Source organism: Triticum aestivum, chromosome 5B (genome assembly GCF_018294505.1).
Source record: "Triticum aestivum cultivar Chinese Spring chromosome 5B, IWGSC CS RefSeq v2.1, whole genome shotgun sequence".
Classification (NCBI taxonomy): Eukaryota; Viridiplantae; Streptophyta; class Magnoliopsida; order Poales; family Poaceae; genus Triticum; species Triticum aestivum.
The window spans coordinates 675552071-675573538 of record NC_057807.1 but is presented as its reverse complement, the minus strand read 5'-3'; the positions used below and the strand labels follow the sequence as shown (position 1 = coordinate 675573538).

Sequence of the window (21468 nt, the reverse complement as noted above, 5' to 3'; positions counted from 1 at the left end):
TATATATATATATATATATATATATATATATATTCAGTCATTTCTCAAGTCCTAGTAACTATTATATATATATATATATATATATATATATATATATATATATATATATATATATATATATATATATATATATATATATAGGGAAAATGCATTCTACCACTAAGGGGTAACTACCCCTATCCTTACTGCCGTACGATCTCATCACGGTGTCGAGGATTGATTTTCTTAATGGGTTGCGGGTCGAGGAAAACTGATATTTTTGGAGCCCGATTGGTTGGTTGGCCGGTCCGATTTTCTTGGTACTTCTGATCTTTGTTTGGTCTTCGCTGTGTATACATAGTACTATAACCGACCGGAAGCAAGGTTCGTTTAGAAAAATCAGATCTTGATGCAACCTAACAATAATCCTCTTTCTCTTTCTCTCTCTTCCCCCATCCATTAACAAGATTAGGATCGATGGAAATTACCAAAAGAGATCGAGGTACGCAATAATGTGACTGTTTTCCATCCATGTGTCTTGCTAATTGATTTCCCTTTTTCACGGCCAAGCAGTGGCGCACAACAATTTCGTTTTACTAATGGGCTTGACTTGATTCATCTGCTCTTTCTTTACGAGAGGAAGCTGAATCGGGATAAATCATTAGAAGTAAAAGGAGGTAACGCGGCATGCACCTTTAGGTGATTTCCACACACGCATCATGCTAGCTGATTTTTAATTGTTCTTATTTTCATGCACATACATCATGCTAATCTCTTTCTGGCTATTTTTTGTGTGCATGGATCAATTTTCCCTGTTACTGCACCGCCGGCGACGCAACCTGCGACCGTGGCTACATTGTACGGGCTATCCCTACTCAGCCTCAACGAGCACCAACAACCAATATGTGACTGCTCTGATGGGCGGCGGTGGCACCGATAGTGTACGGCTTCATATGTCGATGACTGCTTGCTTTAGCGTTGCATGGATCGGAGACCTACGACTTCATCTCTGCCACAACGAACGACTGTACCTGGCCTTACGTGTGAATGGTCTCGCATAGTGGTGGCCACGATGATATACATACAACTGCACACAGCCGACCAGTGACTACTCCCGGCAACAACGACGAATGGCTGCTCACAACCGATGACTGCTCCTGTGTCGAGACAACGATGACTGCTCCTGTGCTTTGATGTGTATATTAAGTTGATCATTAAGTCATAGATTTGTGTATGCACATGCATTAGCACGCATCATCATCAGACAAACAACCCATGTCCTCAAAAAATTCTTCTAGCTAGTATATGCAGTTGCTACAAGGTGTAGTATGTTATAGATACTTCATTTAATTTTATACTACAGTTACGTAATTTTTCAAGAGGCAATCTCACAATATACTATAGTACTTGTACCTGTACATGTGGAGAGAACATTTTGAATACGCCTTTCAATATCTTGGTATCTTCGTGTATTTTATTCATTCAGACATACTCTTTATTTAGAGTCTATACTCTTGTCAGAGACACTAATTTTTTTTTTGAAATACACCAACCATATACTCCATTCTTTATAAAATACCATGTACTCCAAAGAACTTCTTTATACACCATACTACTTTTTCTATATATATATATATATATATATATATATATATTTCATACTACTTTTTCATACACTACATTGTTAAGAATACCCTCACTTGTTGAATAAAACTAGGTTTATGAGAAACGAGAAGTATATCAAAAAGCACACGGTCCCCGTGTCCCCATTCTTAACTGAAAATACACATATACTACATACTTTTTCTCCGGGACAGATACTACATCCTTTTTTTTATGGGACAGATACTACATACTCTTTTTCTACGGGACAAATACTACATCCACTTTTTTTATAGGACAGATACTACATACTCATTCCTATATAAACAGTATATTGTATGGGGCATGTATAACAAACTCATTACTTTTGAGAAAGGAGTATGTATAACAAAATCGTCTCTTTCAAGAATGGAGTATGAAGGACACTGATTTTCCAGAGAGTAAAAAGTATATAATCTGATCGTTCACAAAAAAAAGTACATAAGTTGATCGTTGTTGGAACTTGGAAGTACGGGGTAGATATACTAAGCTACTAGTCACTTATCCATTCGGCGTGATCCATGTGCATGTCGCCAAGAAATTAGCAGATTTGTTGTAGGTTGTTGCGACAGTACGTTCAATTTTCTAATTGGTTAATTAAACAATCTAGTGAGTTGACTGTTAACGGATCCATTTCAACCCGGTAAGACCTTTTCGTACATGCACAACGGGACAGGTGGCAGCAAACTAAGTAGGAGGTAACTACCACTGCTTGTAGTTAAAATTTGTCATATATATATGTGTATGTATGTGTGTGTGTGTGTGAAATGTTAGGGATAAGGTCAAACAAAACAAATCTTAAGATGAGTAAAAAATAGATAGTTACCGTAGTAGCAAGGTCATTGCGTTTGACATTCTCACCAAGTGAGTCCAATACTTGGATCTCTCGTTTTTTTGGCATTGGCGACTGCTAGATACCGATGGTAGCCCGACATGTTAATCGGAATGAATAACTGGTGTAAATATCATACAAGTCACATTCACAATTAGATATAAATATTAATAAATCATTAAACATATGAACTAAATAAAAACAATCCATAATTATATGCATGGATAACCAGAAAAAAACTCACCATATCTTGCTGTAGATAAGTATTAACATGACGCACGATGCGACGATATTTTGATGGGTCGATGTCTCTTTCCCCGTCTTCTTTTATCTGGCCAGATACAAACGTGCTAATAATGTGTACCTTTTCACTCGCCCTGTCTTGTAGATGCTCGTGAGCAAGCATGCAATATATGTAAGCATTTATCACCTATAATCAACATTTAGATTATATTTATATTTTATTATATTATATATTGTTCATATTATTAATTACAAAGTTTGTGCAATTGGTCTTACACCATCATGTAAGAACGTATCATCTTTCATAAGGCATTTCAAATCGTCGGTTGCTAACAAGGCATCTCCAATGTCCATGGACTGGGTATTCTTGAGGGCAGACTTAATTGATTCGATGACTGTAATATCTCTAGAGGTACAAACATAGTCTGTCAAATTCATAAAAAAGTTAGCCAACTTAGTAAACAAAATGATCCAAATTAGTTGAATACAAAAGGCAATATCAGAAAAATAAGATTGATAATAATATTACAAAATACCTTATGGGATAACATGTAAATTAGCATCCTTTTTTGGCTTGTTATGAGATATAACCTCTCCGACGTTATTATATTGTGAATTTTCGGCCCCTTTCAGCGACATTGCATCTGAACCCTCAATGGATTCTTTCCATGCATCTCCAAAGTCCATATCCATGTCTCCTATATTCTGAAAAAACAAAAATATAAATAGACCTTTCATATTATCATCTATAATATACATACAGAGGAAGGTTAGCTATATGCACCTCTTCTCATGGTGTTTCAGTGTGGTCTGTCATCGTTACATCAGTGCGTATGTCGGAACCCATCACTTTATATCTATGCTGAAATATAAATAGTATTTTTGCTGCATCATATAATGTGAAACTAACACAACTATTTTCTCTATGATAAAAAATGCTTTTGATTATATTAGAAAAAAATGCTGCTTAAATCATTTTAGTAATACAACAATTCGGGGAAACAACAAACTATAATGTTCATATATAAGTAAGTAGTCATCTGAGATTGCTTAAATCATTTTAAATTAATTATATATGCTATTGAAATTTGACAAAAAAATGCTAACTAACCAACATTAACCAAGTATATGTGTTTTTTCTATTGTTTTGTGATACTCTTAGTATATGTAATAAGCATAAACACAGCCCGGCCAGGTTTACATGCGCTAAGAAAAACACGGGAGCCTTCGCTGAAGGCAGGGGGCGACTGGGCCGGCCCATTTGGATGTAACGAGCTCCAGCCGTGTAGAAAAATGGCCAAAAACTAACCACATGTCTTAAAGAAACCTAGTGATAGTCTTGCGGAGCGACCTATTAAGTATCGAACTTATTTTGAAAAAATTCAAAAAATACACACTGAACATTTTGTAATATACGCTGAACATTTTTTTGACATACAATGAACTTTTTTTAACATACATGAATATTTTTTTAAACATATGAATATATCCTCTGAACAAATTTTAAATACCCATTGAACATTATGTAATATAAGTTGAACAATTTTTTAATATACATTGAACATTCGTGTAATATACACTTAACAACTTTCAAAAACACAGTGATTGTATATTCATTGAACAATTTCTAATAAATGTTGAACAGTTTTGTGATGGATGATGAACTTTTGTAAAAAAACCATTGAACACTTTTGTAACATGCAATGAACTTTGTATATTATAATAAAAATGAAACAATAGAAATAAAGAATAAAAAAGTATAGGAAAATAAATATAAACAGAAACAAAAAAAGAAAATAAAGAGAAAAAGGAAAAGAAAAGAAACAGAAAACAGAAGAAACAACGAGGCAGCAGCGAAACATGTCTGGGCCGGCCCAAACGGGGCTGTTGCACGGCCCGCCACGACGGCCCACCTGGCACGCAGGCCTCTAGGGCTGCACGAGCACTGGAGCGACGCGGCGTCGCCCTTTCCCCTCCCCCAGCCGCATTCTACCTACCTTATCCACATCACTCTCTCCCCTCCTCTAAACTCACTCGCTCAAACCCTCTCGCCATTTCCTCTCCCCACGCCGCATCGCCGCCTACGTCGACGAGCAGGCAACCTCACTCTTCCGCCCGCCGGCCACCGCATCGATATCCTGCATCGATGGACCTTGAGGATGCGTGTTGTGTGCTGCGCGACCAAGCAGGACGGACGGGGCGTGCTTCCTGGAGCACCTGCAGGTGCTCGATCCGGTCCTGTTTCGGTCGAATCCGCGACGGCACTCCTCTCCAGCGATGTCGCAGCTGGATCCGAAGCAACGCATCCCAATCTGCAACACCACAGCTCCGGTACGCCACTCCCTATGTCTGACAAATCCATTCAACGCACGCTGCTCAGATCTGCCCCCTCCTCGTCTTCTTCGAATCTTTGCGTCCCTGAACTCATTCCTCTGTTCTTTCTGTGCCGCAGCGCTGGGGCCAAACCTCACATGCACGGCGAGGACGATGACTTCTTCCCGATGCCGCCGCCCTTGGCAAGGAGGGATGACATGTACAAGCACTCCGCACGGCGTGCGCCGACCGACGTGCCGCGGGGACACATTCGCCTCAACCAACAGTGCATATGACCACCTGTCCACATCCCCACCGCTCCAGCCAGCCGGCCACAGGACATTGCTCTGTGCCCGCCTCCTGCTGCTGCACCATGCCAAGATACCGGAACGCTCCGTGCTGGTGACCTCGGCGTCAACTTCCTCTTAGCAACCGCTAGCTTGCATGGATCCCGCTTAGCTGATGGTAAGCAACAGAATCCTTAAGCTGTGGCAGCATCTCTGCATCATTAGCTCTCTTTTTTAGGGTTTTTGCAGCAGGACTAGTTGCTAGAACTTTGAGCAATTTTGTTTCCAGATGTTGCACTGAATATCAAAGAAAGATTACTCAAGGATTACATGGAGTACCCTTTTGGGTCTTCTTTACAGTAGATGCACTGAAAATTTCTGAATTTTGTTTGCAGTAGGGGTAGTTGTATCTAAACACCGATAGTTTGTAAACCTCGATGATAATAGGATAGACCTAAACGTCGATGATCATTTGATGATACTTGTGCCTAGGTTTAGAATGTTTGTAAATTAGCTAGTCAAGTTTATCATCCCAATGAATCAGTGTCGCACAAATTCTAGTTAAGTGAATGTTGCCATTCTTTTATGTCTGCAACTAGCAGCAAGTATTAATGTCAACGTTACATTCTTTCTGTCAAATTGGACACTTTAGATAACAAATGTTATAAAATTGTATAGTTTAAGCTATCTTTTTAATGCCATATCTTATTTTTTATGTGATTTATTTTGCCCTAAAGTTTATAACATCTCAGGTTAATTCTTGTCTTGGTTTTTTTACCCACAGGTTGGTGCTCCTGCTCGTGTTGGGCTACTTGCCCCTGTTGATGTGATGGTTCCCCCTGGCAACACTGGTCTGGATCCCTCCCAGACGTCCTTCTTCCAGGATAGTATTTGCTGATGACACTTTTTAGTGAATGCTTTCATTTCACTCACATTTTATCACAAGCTCTAACTTTGTTGTCCTATTTATGTGCTTAACATTCCCACCAAGATTAACAAGGGAACTGTGGAAATTACTATACCAGTGGAGCTGATCAAGAAGGGTGAAAAGGTGGGCTCCTCCGAGTCTGCCCTGCTTACCAAGGTTGGTATCCGCCCCTTCTCCATGTGCTGGTCATCTGCAATGTCTATGACAGTGGGTCAGTCTTCTGCCCTGTGTTCTTGACCTCACTGAGGAAGATCTGATGGACAAGTTTGCTTCTGGTGTTTCCATGGTTGCCTCACTGTCCTTGAAGATCTCATACCCCACCATGTCTGCTGTGCCACACATGTTCCTCAACGCATACAAGAATGTTCTTGCGGTTTGATACGTCTCCGTCGTATCTATAATTTTTTATTGTTCCATGCTAATATTCTACAACTTTCATATACTTTTGGCAACTTTTTATACTATTTTGTGGGACTAACATATTGATCCAGTGCCCAGTGCAGTTCATGTCTATTGCATGTTTTATGTTTCGCAGAAACCCCATATCAAATAGAGTCCAAACGGGATAAAAACGGACGGAGTATTATTTTGGAATATTTGTGATTTTTGGGAGGTAAAATCAACGCGAGACGGTGCCCGAGGTGGCCACGAGATAGGGGCCCACGCCCACTCCAGGTGGGCGCGCCCCCACCTCCTGGGCCCCTTGTAAGGCGGTTGATGCCCTTCTTTGGCCGCAAGAAAGCTAATTTTTGGAAAAAGATCGAGGCGAAGGTTTCAGTCCAATCGGAGTTATGGATCTCTGGATATAAAAGAAACGGTGCCAGGGAGATAGATCCAATCTCCGAGGGGCTCTTGCCCCTCCCATGCCATGGGAGCCAAGGACCAGAGGGGAAACCCTTCTCCCATCTAGGGAGAAGGTCAAGGAAGAAGAAGAAGAAGGGGGGGCTCTCTCGCCCTTGCTTCCGGTGGCGCCGGAACGCCACCGGGGCCATCATCATCACCGCGATCTTCACCAACACCTCCGCCATCTTCACCAACATCTCCATCACCTTCCCCCATCTATATCCAGCGGTCCACTCTCCCGCAACCCGTTGTACCCTCTACTTCAACATGGTGCTTTATGCTTCATATTATTATCCAATGATGTGTTGCCATCCTATGATGTCTGAGTAGATTTTCGTTGTCCTATCGGTGATTGATGAATTGCTATGATTGGTTTGAGTTGCATGTTTTATTATTGGTGCTGTCCTATGTGCTCTCTGTGTCGCGCAAGCGTCAGGGATTCCCGATGTAGGGTTTGCAATATGTTTATGATTTGCTTATGGTGGGTGGCATGAGTGACGAAAGCACAGACCCGAGTAAGTAGGTTGTTTGCGTATGGGATAAAAGGGACTTGATGCTTTAATGCTATGGTTGGGTTTTACCTTAATGATCTTTAGTAGTTGCGGATGCTTGCTAGAGTTCTAATCATAAGTGCATATGATCCAAGAAGAGAAAGTATGTTAGCTTATGCCTCTCCCTCAAATAGAATTGCAATAGTGATTACCAATCTAGTAACATAGTCAATTGCTTAGGGACAATTTCACAACTCCTACCACCACTTTTCTGCACTCGCTATATTTTCTTTATTGCTTCTTTATCTAAACAGCCCCTAGTTTATATTTATGTGTTCTTTATTATCTTGCAAACCTATCCAACAACACCTACAAAGTACTTCTAGTTTCATACTTGTTCTAGGTAAAGCGAACACTAAGCGTGCGTAGAGTCGTATTAGTGGCAGATAGGACTTGAGAGAATATTTGTTCTACCTTTAGCTCCTCGTTGGGTTCGACACTCTTACTTATTGAAAGAGGCTACAATTATCTCGTATACTTGCGGGTTATCAAGACCTTTTTCTGGCGCTGTTGCCGGGGAGTCATAGCGTGGGGTGAATATTCTCGTGTCTGCTTGTTTGCTTTATCACTAAGTAATTTTTATTTGTTGTTCTTAGTTGTTTTCTATCTTTAGTTATGGGTAGGAAACACAAAATACCAAAAAAATTAGTTGTACCTACTACACCAATGGTTCAAGAACCACTCAAAATCTATCACAGTGCTGAAGCTTTTTACTTGGATCATCTTCGATCCCTTTGTGCTCGTGCTGAAACCCCAGCTAGCTTAGTTGAGGGCAAATCTTTAGATGAGCATGCTTGTTATGTGCGACACCGTATATCTGAAAAAGGGAAACTTTTATTGGATCAAATTCATCATTTGCAATGCTATGCTTGGAATTTATGTGAAATATATGATGTTACTTGTTGTTCTGAAAACCCTAAGAAACACCTTCCCTACCAATGTGAGTTTATTGATAATGGAATTGTATCTTTGTATGCTAAGGGTGTTTATAATTACTATGATGTTCAACAAATTGAAGAATTTGTTGCTTTTAAGGGTGCTTATGAAATTGCTTCTTTGATTGAAAAGTATGGTGCTACTCTCTACAAATATGAAAATTTTGCCATACTTGAATATTGTTATGATAATTATGCTTCTAATGCCTATGTTAAACTATATATTGAGGAAGTCTCCGCTGTCCAAGAAGAGACTAATATTTTGCAGGAAGCTATGGAAGAAGAAATTGATGAAACTGTGAGCTCATTGGATGAAAAAGATGATGAGGAGAGCGAAGAACAAAAGGAGAAAGAGCGGATTAGCTACCCATGCCCACCTTCTAATGAGAGTAACTCTTCAACTCATACATTGTTTAATTTCCCTTCGTGCTTACCGAAGGATGATTGCTATGATGATTGCTATGATCCCGTTGATTCTCTTAAAATATCCCTTTTTGATGATGCTTGCTATGCTTGTGGCCAAGATGCCAATATGAATGATGCTTATGGAGATGAACTTGCTATAGTTCCTTATGTTAAACATGAAATTGTTGCTATTGCACCCATGCATGATTGTCCTATTATCTTTTTGAATTCTCCAAACTACACTATATCGGAGAAGTTTGTGCTTATTAAGGATTATATTGATGGATTACGTTTTACTACTACACATGATGATTTTGATAGATATAATATGCATGTGCTTGCTGATCCTACTTCCAATTATTATGAGAGAGGAACTATATCTCCACCTCTCTATGTTTCCAATATGATAAAATTGCAAGAAACTGTTTATGCTATGCATTGGCCTTTACTATGTGTGCATGAATTGTTCTTTTATGACATGCCAATGCATAGGAAGAAAGTTAGACTTCGTTGTTGCATGATATATGTTAATTTGTGCTCACTACTAAATTACAAATCATTGTTAATTAAAATTGGCTTTGATATACCTTGGGATCTGGGAGGATCCATTACTTGAGCACTATATGCCTAGCTTAATGGCTTTAAAGAAAGCGCTGCTAGGGAGACAACCCGGAAGTTTTAGAGAGTCATTTATTTCTGTCGACTGCTTTTATATAGTTTAAAAACAAAAAAAAATAAAGAGGGGAACCTAAAACTTTTCAAAAAGGAAAGTGAAAGTGAGAGAGACAAGCATTGTTGAAGTGGGACGGCTCCTTGAACTTTGTTCATGCTCACGGAAACTTGGTGAATCTTAATTACAGAAACTTTTCGTCCAAAATAATTACCCCCTTGTACAATTCCATTGTATTATAAAAATAATGTGCCAAGGTTTGCCTTTAGGATGTTTACAATGCTTGTTGGTTTGTACGGTGCACGATAGAAACTTTGGCTGTAGTGCGCAATTTTACATTTTTAACTGGAACGACAAACGGTTATGATGCTTTTTGCACTGTCTTGCTGTACAACTTGTTTATTGTTACTAATTTTGGTAGAAATTTTGGGGTACCAGAAGTATGGTGAATGTTCAAATTTCTACAGACTGTTCTGTTTTTGACAGATTCTATTTTTGATGCATAGTTTGCTTGTTTTGATGAATCTATCAATTTCTATCAGTGGATTAAGCCATGGAAAAGCTATATTACAGTAGACAATGAAAAAAAATATGAATTGGTTTGCTACAGTACTTAGAGTAGTGATTTTCTTTATTATACTAACGGATCTTACCGAGTTTTCTGTTGAAGTTTTGTGTGGATGAAGTGTTTGATCGAGGAGGTCTTGATATGAGGAAAAGGAAGAGAGGCAAGAGCTCAAGCTTGGGGATGCCGAAGGCACCCCAAGTAAATATTCAAGGAGACTCAAGCGTCTAAGCTTGGGGATGCCCCATAAGGCATCCCCTCTTTCTTCAACAAGTATCGGTATGTTTTCGAATTCGTTTCGTTCATGCAATATGTGCAAGTCTTGGAGCATCTTTTGCATTTAGTTTTCACTTTTCTTTTATGCACCATGCTGGTATGAGATAGTCCTTGGTTTATTTATAGAATGTTCATTGCACTTCATTTAAATCTTTTGAGTATGGCTTTATAGAATGCTTCATATGCTTCACTTATATCATTTGAAGTTTGGATTGCCTGTTTCTCTTCACATAGAAAACCGCCATTTGTAGAATGCTCTTTTGCTTCACTTATATTTGTTAGAGCGCGGGCATATATTTTGTAGAAAGAATTAAACTCTCTTGCTTCACTTATATCTATTTAGAGAGATGACATGAATTGGTCATTCACATGGTTAGTCATAAAATCCTACATAAACTTGTGGATCACTGAATATGATATGTTTGATTCCTTGCAATAGTTTTGCGATATAAAGATGGTGATATTAGAGTCATGATAGTGGGTGGTTGTGGATTGTAGAGACACTTGTGTTGAGGTTTGCAAGTCCCGTAGCATGCACGTATGGTAACCGTTGTGTGACAAATTTGAAGCATGGGGTGTTTCTTTGAATGTCTTCCTTATGAGTGGCGATCGGGGATGAGCGATGGTTTTTTCCTACCAATCTATCCCCCTAGGGGCATGCATAGTAGTACTTTGCTTCGAGGGCTAATAAAATTTTGCAATAAGTATATGAGTTCTCTATGACTAACGTGAGTCCATGGATTATACACACTTTTACCTTTCCATCATTGCTAGCCTCTTCGGTACCGTGCACTGCCCTTTCTCACCTTGAGAGTCGGTGCAAACTTCACCGGTGCATCCAAACCCCGTGATATGATACGCTCTATCACACATAAGCCTCATTATATCTTCCTCAAAACAGCCACCATACCTACCTATCATGGCATTTCCATAGCCATTCCGAGATATATTGCCATGCAACTTCCATCATCATCATATACATGACTTGAGCATTTATTGTCATATTGCTTTGCATGATTGTAAGATAGCTAGCATGATGTTTTCATGGCTTGTCGATTTTTTGATGTCATTGCTACACTAGATCATTGCACATCCTGGTACACCGCCGGAAGCATTCATATAGAGTCATATATTTGTTCCAGTATCGAGTTGTAAGTAAATAAAAGTGTGATGATCATCATTATAGAGCATTGCCCCATGAAAAAATAAAAAAATAAAAAAATGAAAGGCCAAAGAAGCCTAAATAAAAAAAGGGGGCCAAAGAAGGCCATCGAAAAAAAGAACAAAAAAGAAAGGGGCAATGTTACTACCCTTTTACCAAACTTGTGCTTCAGAGTAGCACCATGTTCTTCATATAGAGAGTCTCATATATTGTCAATTTCATATACTAGAGGGAATTTTTCATTATAGAACTTGGCTTGTATATTCCAACGATGGGCTTCCTCAAATGCCCTAGGTCTTCATGGGCAAGCAAGTTGGATGCACACCCACTTAGTTCCAGTTTGAGCTTTCATACACTTATAGCTCTCAGTGCATCCGTTGCATGGAAATCCCTACTCCTCGCATTGACATCAATTGATGGGCATCTCCATAGCCCATTGATTAGCCGCGTCGATGTGAGACTTTCTTCCTTTTTGTCTTCTCCACATAAACCCCCATCATCATATTCTATTACACCTATAGTGCTATATCCATGGCTTGCGCTCATGTATTGCGTGAGGGTTGAAAAAGTTGAAGCGCGTTAAAAGTATGAACCAATTGCTCGGCTTGTCATCGGGGTTGTGCATGATGGGAGCATTTTTTGTGACGAAAATGAAGCATGGCCAAACTATATGTTTTTGTAGGGATAAGCTTGCTTTGGCGTTGTTTTGAAAAGACATGATTGCTTTATTGGTACACTCGAAGTATTATTGTTTTTTATGTCAAATGATAGACTATTGCTTTGAATCACTCGTGTCTTAATATTCATGCCATGATTAGACATATGATCAAGATTATGCTAGGTAGCATTCCACATCAAAAATTATCTTTTTTATCATTTACCTACTCGAGGACAAGCAGGCATTAAGCCTGGGAATGCTGATATGTCTCCGCCGTATCTATAATTTTTCATTGTTCCATGCCAATATTCTACAACTTTCATATACTTTTGGCAACTTTTTATACTATTTTTTGGGACTAACATATTGATCTAGTGCCCAGTGCAAGTTCCTGTCTGTTGCATGTTTTATGTTTCGCAGAAACCCCATATCAAACGGAGTCCAAACGGGATAAAAACGGACAGAGAATTATTTTGGAATATTTGTGATTTTTGGGAGGTAAAATCAATGCGAGACGGTGCCCGAGGTGGCCATGAGATAGGTGCCCACACCCACTCCAGGTGGGGGCGCACCCCACCCTCCTGGGACCCTCGTAAGGCGGTTGATGCCCTTCTTTGGCAGCAAGAAAGCTAATTTTTGGAAAAAGATCTGGGCGAAGGTTTCAGTCCAATCGGAGTTACGGATCTCCGGATATAAAAGAAACGGTGCCAGGGCAAAATCCCAGAACGCAGAAATAGAGAGATAGATCTAATCTCGGAGGGGATCTCGCCCCTCCCACGCCATGGGAGCCAAGGACCAGAGGGGAAACCCTTCTCCCATCTAGGGAGAAGGTCAAGGAGGAAGAAGAAGAAGGGGGGCTCTCTCCCCCTTTCTTCCGGTGGCGCCGGAACGCCGTCGGGGGCCATCATCATCACCGCGATCTTCACCAACACCTCCGCCATCTTCACCAACATCTCTCTCCCACAACCCGTTGTACCCTCTACTTGAACATGGTGCTTTATGCTTCATATTATTATCCAATGATGTGTTGCCATCCTATGATGTCTGATTAGATTTTCGTTGTCCTATCGGTGATTGATGAATTGCTATGATTGGTTTGAGTTGCGTGTTTTATTATTGGTGCTGTGCTATGTGCTCTCTGTGTCGCGCAAGCGTGAGGGATTCCCGTTGTAGGGTTTGCAATATGTTTATGATTTGCTTATGGTGGGTGGCATGAGTGACGAAAGCACATACCCGAGTAAGTAGGTTGTTTGCGTATGGGATAAAGGGGACTTGATGCTTTAATGCTATGGTTGGGCTTTACCTTAATGATCTTTAGTAGTTGCAGATGCTTGCTAGAGTTCTAATCATAAGTGCATATGATCCAAGAAGAGAAAGTATGTTAGCTGATGCCTCTCCCTCAAATAGAATTGCAATAGTGATTACCGGTCTAGTAACGTAGTCAATTGCTTAGGGACAATTTCACAACTCTTACCACCACTTTTTCGCACTCGCTATATTTACTTTATTGCTTCTTTATCTAAACAGCCCCTAGTTTATATTTATGTGTTATTATCTTGCAAACCTATCCAACAACACCTACAAAGTACTTCTAGTTTCATACTTGTTCTAGGTAAAGCGAACACTAAGCATGCGTAGAGTCGTATTAGTGGCAGATAGGACTTGACCGAATATTTGTTCTACCTTTAGCTCCTCATTGGGTTCGACAATCTTACTTATCTAAAGAGGCTACAATTATCCCGTATACTTTGTGGTTATCACGGTTGCTCTGCAGACATACTACTCATATGACCATGCTGATAAGATCAAGGAGTACCTCAAGGTAATTCTTGTTCTGCATTGTTTTATTCATGCTATGAAATCTTAATCTAAAACATGCATTAGAATTTGTCCTGAACAATGGCATGAACTATCTGTTTATTCAGCTTAGAGTCATCTATGGAGCTACTGATCTGCATGCCATCTATTCTTTTCTAACCAATTCTGGTGCTTAACAAGTGATATGTTTGGATTGTGTTAGCCTCTTCCTGTCCCTCTTAGTGTAATCTTGCAGTGTGTGAGATGTGTTTTTATTAGAGTCATCTTGGTGTAATACATGACATGGAGTAGCAGTAGGAGTAGTTGGTAGAACTTTGAGCAATTTTGTTTCCAGATGTTGCACTGAATTTGAAAGAAAGATTACTCAAGGATTACATGGAGTACCCTTTTGGATCTTCTTTACAGTAGATGCACTGAAAATTTCTGAATTTTGTTTGCAGTATGGGTAGTTGTATCTAAACACTGATAGTTGTAAACCTAGATGATTATAGGATAGACCTAAACCTCGATGATTATTTGATGATACCCGTGCCTAGGTTTAGAATGTTTGTAAATTAGCTAGTCAAGTTTTGTTATCCTGATGAATAAGTGTCGCACAAATTCTAGTTAAGTGAATGCTACCATTCTTTTATGTGTGCAATTTAGTTGTTTCCTAGCAGCAAGTATATATGTCAAAGTTACATTCTTTCTGTCAAATTGGCAACTTTAGATAACAAATGTTATAAAATTGTATAGTTGATGCGTTCTATTCTTAGTTTAAGTTATCTTTTTAATGCCATCTCTTAATTTTTACATGATTTATTTTGCCCTAAAGTTTATAACATCTGAGGTTAATTCTTGTCTTGTTTTTTTACACACAGGTTGGTGCTACTGTTCGTGTTGGGCTAGTTGCCCCTATTGATGTGGTGGTTCCCCCTGGCAACACTGGTCTGGATCCCTCCCAGACATCCTTCTTCCAGGATAGTATTTGCTGATGACACTTTTCAGTGAATGCTTTCATTTCACTCACATTTTATCACAAGTTCTAACTGTGCTGTCCTGTTTAGGTGCTTAACATTCCCACCAAGATTAACAAGGGTACTGTGGATATTACTATACCAGTGGAGCTCATTAATAAGGGTGACAAGGTGGGCTCCTCCGAGTCTGCCCTGCTTGCCAAGCTTGGTATCCGCCCCTTCTCACATGGGTTGGTCATCTGCAATGTCTATGACAGCGGGTCAGTCTTCAGCCCTGAGGTTCTTGACCTCACTGAGGAAGACCTGATGGACAAGTTTGCTTCTGGTGTTTCCATGGTTGCCTCACTGTCCCTGAAGATCTCATACCCCACCATGGCTATTGCGCCACACATGTTCCTCAACGCATACAAGAATGTTCTTGCGGTTGCTCTGGAGACAGACTACTCATATGACCATGCTGATAAGATCAAGGAGTACCTCAAGGTAATTCTTGTTCCGCAATGTTTTGTTCATGCTATGAAATTTTAATTTGAAACATGCATTAGAATTTGTATTGAACAATGGCATAAACTATCTGTTTATTCAGTTTAGAGTCATCTGTGGAGCTACTGATCAACATGCCATCTGTTCTTTTCTAACCAATTCTGGTGCTTAACAAGTGATATGTTTGGATTGTGTTAGCCTCTTCCTGTCCCTTTTAGTGTAATCTTGCAGTGTGTGAGATGTGTTTTTATTAGAGTCATCTTGGTATAATACATGACATGTCATCATAGATCTGGCACATGTTTCATCATATACATGAGTACTTGTAGAAGCACTTTGCTGGTGCACCATGCATATAAATTGAGCAAAGTGTCCTTTGAGCTTATATGCACCTAACACTTCTGTTAATGCCCTCATCTTATACTTGATCGAATTATTTGCATCTGACGTGTTGCACACATATATAAGGCAGAACAAGATTTTTTTAATCTACTATTAAGGACAAATTTAATGTATTAATTATATCTAGTGGCGGAAGTTGGATGAGGGGCCCATTGTGAATAATTTTAGACTATTCCATCGAAGCATTTTCTCCTTATGCAGTTTTTATTACATAGAAGGACTTAATATTATGACTGTCATGATATTAAGTTTTTCAGAAGTGTTTGTTTATTTGTTTGTTTTCTGCCATGTTCAGAATTGCATGCATGCTTTTATTGCTATAAAATGTGCTTCAGAAAATCACGTGTTCAGAATTTCATGCATACTTTTGTAGGTGAACATACAGAAAATGCAAGATAAAGCATACTTTTGATAGTATACCTCAACTAAACATGATCCTAATATAATAACTATTACATTTTTAGAGAAGATAAAGATCCAAAATTGTTCATACCTAGAGGAACTCGCCTTCTTGATGCTCCTTGCTTACACAAGGTACTCCTTGGGAAATTTTCCTCCAGGTCTGGCTATTGTGATGGCCGAAGGGAGATCAAGGAGGGGAAGGAGGGATAACAGAGGAGTTTAACATATATATAGGTAGGCCACGCGGAGTATAACTGGGCAGCAGATCATGGCTTATTATAGTTCTACCATATATACCTGTACGGTGCAGATCTATTTCCTTTTTCCATCAAATGCACACATGTTAAAATTAGAAAAGATGTAAAAAATAAGAACTTAGTAAAGAATTAAATTATTGTATTAATTAAACAAAGAACTTTTCATTGCTTGAATGCCAAGTTTAGCTACCACAAAAAGAAATTCACGGCATGCACACTGATCTTTTTCCTGCTTAGCTCTTTTTGTATGATTTAACAGTTTGTACTAATACTTAATTCCATATTTTGGTAGTTATGTACGGTCTCAATATACTATTTGCAGGTGTAATATCTGAGAGATCACACAAGTTGGATGAATGCTCTCAATTCCAGTTTCTCCATGGTTTCCCAATGCCAAAGGTAACCAATACTAATTCTAGATGCATGAAAACAGCTTGCCATAGAGATTAATAGTGAACCAACACTAACACATTTCTTTGATAGGGAGTAACCAATATATAACTGATGGTGGCAGTACAATACATATGTACTACATAAGTTTGGGCAATGTGTATAACTGAAAAAGAACGAGAGCTCTAGGTATGTTCTTGTTATTGCTCATCACATTCCATATCCAGTGTGGAGTTTATTGTAATTTTGGTTGTTGTCTCATAAGTAGAGTCATGCTTTATTGCTCATCAAATACAATATTGCAATGTTCAGTATTCCTTTTTCATGAGCATGCATACTTTGAACCTTCAGAGCCTACATTTGTTCTTGTACTGCACTATATGAAATGTATTAGGACATTGACATATATCATGCATGCTTTGCACCTATAGTTCTGACCAATCAGAATGGTAAGGGGATAAAAAGGATGCCAAGAAATTAACCATCAAGCATAAGAAGTAATTTGCAAAGTCATAACTCGTAGGAAATATTATTAATATCATCACTGCAGCTATAATGAGGGCCACAATCTTCAATTGCCTTGCACCAAGAACACGACTCATTATAGATGCAATGTATTTCTTTGTACATTTAAATATCTTCCTCTGTGGCTGCAGTATCACACAATGTTCCTGGCATGTAAAGATGAATCCATTGCTTTTAATATTTGACATTTTAAAATCTGTAAAAATATCATGTAATTTAGATAATTAGATTTTACTATAATATGTTTTTTGGCCTTCAGTATGCCTGGCGCTTCAGCTGTAAGAAGATGTATGCTTCGTAGTAGCAACACACAGACACATACATGTCTGTATAACTTTATGTTGTCAATAAGAAAATGCTACAATGTCAAACTATTGTTTCAGTGTTGTACTTTTGTAATATGTAGTCAATACGGCACATTTTCACTTATTTTTGATATTCTGTTTAGAGGAAGTTATATCTTCTAATAGTAGTAGTATATATTGTCCAAATATTCTTCACACATAGAACACAAGATATTCTCAACTATCTAATATGCTAGGAAAAAAATGTGGTTCAATTAGAGTAGCTTAATAATAAAATTCTTCCTACACCTAATATTTTGTCTTTATGTTGGTAACGCATTATGTTTTTTGGCCTACGCTGGTTTTAATTTTTTACTGTAGGTACTGATCAATAAGAAAACCCATTTTGGACTCATTTTGGTTACTCTATTCAGGAACACATAAAAAATAATCAACGTTTATTCGTTAGCTGGAATTAAAGACAATGGCGAGAGAGGAAGATAAAGGAGAACTTGAAAATTAAATAATATGCAAGGTATGTCTCGTATGACCGTCATCTTAACTCATTGTAGTAATCTAGAAGAGTGCTTTTATTTGCGAATATGCAAATAGATAATCTTTCAAGAGCTGACTATAAACCTGAAAATTAAAGAATATGCAAGGTTGTAATCTAGTAGAAAATATTTCAAGAGTTCGTATTGCCAAATAGATAATTCTCAATTCGATCCCTAACAAATCTGTAGTAGCCACTTATTTGCGACATATGAATATGCATCAAACCATAGTCAATCATTTAAAACCCTTAAGGCCGCTCTAATTTCAGCCGGTATGTTTCCAGCTGCTTCATTGTTTTTGATCGTCAGCATCTGGACCATCAGGTTCTTTCTGAGCTGTATTGAATCCTATAAAAATGAATAATAATAATTTAATAATTTGCTGGAAAAATGAATTGCATGACTAACCTCATTATTGTGTACTTACGTGAGTGGTCATAATAATTTAATAATTTGTTAAACTCTTGCTTCAACATTGTGATTTCCTTCCTCGTTTCAGTGCTATGAAAGTTGTATGGTCCACCATAGGCGTCGATACATGTATCAATTGGGAGAACCCTCCTACTTTCCATGTTGACTACAAGTAGTCCGTATGAAGAATCCACTGGAACAAATGGTAGTAGATACTACGGTAAATAGACACGTGTTAGTAGCTAATTTAATAAGCAAAATAAATGATAAGAATGAGTCTCTTACAATGTTAGAGTTTAACACATCATATTTAGGAAACGATCGGACAACGACATTGTCAATCAGCACTGCGGTGCGTGTTTCTTGATTCATCCAAGAGTGTCTGAGGGCCCGTGCCTGAGAATGAAACTGCAAGTCAAAAAAATGTTTGTTTCCAAGCATTCTTGTACCTGCAGTGTTCTCTACTTCAGCACTCACAAGCTTACGAACTGCAAGATTGAAGCATTCGGGATGAATTTGTCCAAAAAAGCAAAATTGTTTCCTGGAGCATCCGTAGGCTGGTTTCAATCCGATACGGTCGTTCGCTTCTAATCCAGATTGTGCTGCCCAAAAAGTGCAGACCAATCTTTACCAAAAACATCACATATAGTCTAACTCTTTTGTATAACAAAGATCAGTGAAAAAAGTTATTTAATTAAAAACATCCTAACTCCTATGTGATAATCTGGTAGCTATTTTTTTCTGTACAAAATTAACATGGCCACATGTACCGTAGGTAAAAAAGTGTAGGAGACAATGAACACTTATCAATAATAGTTATTTAACAATGTAGGGCCATGATAACCAAACAACTTATTCATTACATAGGTGAATGCCTTTGGGTTGCTACGGGGCAATAAAAAAATGAAGTGTAAAGTAATTAATCAAATATAATTAATTAAATGCATATTATAACCCAACATATTTGTTTGGATATATTATTCTTCATACACTTGAACATTCGAACTGCGGATTCATCCTTGGCATGTGAGTTTCTAATTAGAAGTAATCAATTATGGAAAAGCAACAAACCAAATTGTAGCATTCAACAACCTTTTTCTAATAGTCAGCACTACACAAGTCTAGATGAATAGCTAATGAGGCAATAAATATGTTTTACCTTTACATGACTTCACACTTAGATTATAAAATTATCACTATGCAATCAGAAGTCATGCATATTGAAACCAAGTAATAGGCAGAGCAATACAACTTACTTTAGTGCCTCATCGTCTTGGACAACAGTGATAGATTAAAAAATGTATTCGACGACATCTACTACGGCATTCACGTTGGTCGCAGCCTCCTAAGGGGCGGGCAAAGCCTCTTGTGGTGTGACCTGAACATCCATTGCTTCGTGCACAGCTTCCATTGATGAGAGTGGTGAGTGATCGAAAATTGGTGAAGACAGGGGTGGGTCTTGAAACAGGAGCTCGTCGAAGGCTATATGAAGGGATCACGTCCTGTTTGACAGCTGCAGCTTCGAGACATAAGTGCCTTCCAAATAATAAGGCAACTTCCATTTTTGAAAGCTAAATAATAAGCAAACTTTTGATTCCATCTGATTTTCAACATCGGAGGCATTAAAGTCTGACAGGACATAGTCGCTCAGGCAGATGGAAGGTGCCCCATATCCTTCCATCCGTGCATGTTTCCATTATTAATTTCCTAGTAGAAATTATTTTCAGCTGCGTACACAAGATATTCTCAACTATCTTATATGTTAGGAAAAGATGTGGTTCCATTAGAGTAGCTTAATAATAAAATTATTCTTACCCCTAAGATATTCTATATATATGTTAAAACATGTCCAACGTGTTAGTAGAAATGTAAGAATAATTTTACACATTAAATTTTTTAATACATGTTGAACTTTTTAGATTGATTTTTTCTATTTTTTGAATGCATGATGAACATTTTTCAAAAACACATTCACAATTTCTTAATACACATGAATTTTTTTGAAAAATATGTTGAATAGTTTTTTTCTTCAAATGCATTAACACTTCCTTTAAGTTAGTGGCAACTGTAATATTTTCTTACATTGCCTTTTTTAAACAGGAAAGACAATATCAAAAAATAAACATGAATTTGGGAAATAAATAAAAATAAACCTTCTGCGGGCCCATAAGAGTGCCATACATTAAATAAAAATAAGGCAAATGCTTGAAGAGGTAAATAGCAACGTGATAAATAGGCGTCTAGCTCACAAATAGGATTTTTTTTCGTCCAATATCCTTATTCAGAGAAGCGTTATATATATATGTATTGCTCTAAAGTAAGACAAATACTTGCAGAGTTGAGTCAACTTTTTCTTTTAAATTTTGTTTTATTATTATGGCCGGTGTCTTTATTATAAATAGGAATTTATCTCTGTATTCCACAAAGGCGTCATTGCCCTAGTGGCTACCATAAGTGTGCACTCGTGCGCCCAGGTGGGATCAGTGCAGTTTAGCATATTTAAATATATGATGTTTTGAGAAATTTAGTTGAAGAACATGGAGTTTTCTATAAAACAAACATCGAGCGGCACTCACACAGCTGTTTCTCCTCTCACAGTCATTAACATGTGGGCCAATGACATGTTGGCACGCCAAGTTGGCAATGCATACGGTCGGATACGACCAGAGGCACCGTATTTGAACGCCCAGTTTCAGTT

At 38.3% G+C, this 21468-nt stretch overlaps 1 long non-coding RNA gene and 1 pseudogene across 1 annotated transcript; both read left to right on the top strand.

The window, feature by feature from the left end:
• Positions 1 to 389: 389 nt before the first annotated feature.
• LOC123114119 (uncharacterized) lies at positions 390 to 1418 on the top strand. Its single transcript, XR_006456413.1, has 3 exons — positions 390 to 481; positions 619 to 678; positions 859 to 1418. It is a non-coding gene; the product is annotated as an uncharacterized lncRNA (long non-coding RNA).
• Positions 1419 to 4972: 3554 nt separating this feature from the next.
• Positions 4973 to 15717, top strand: LOC123115254 (60S acidic ribosomal protein P0-like; annotated as a pseudogene).
• Positions 15718 to 21468: the final 5751 nt, after the last annotated feature.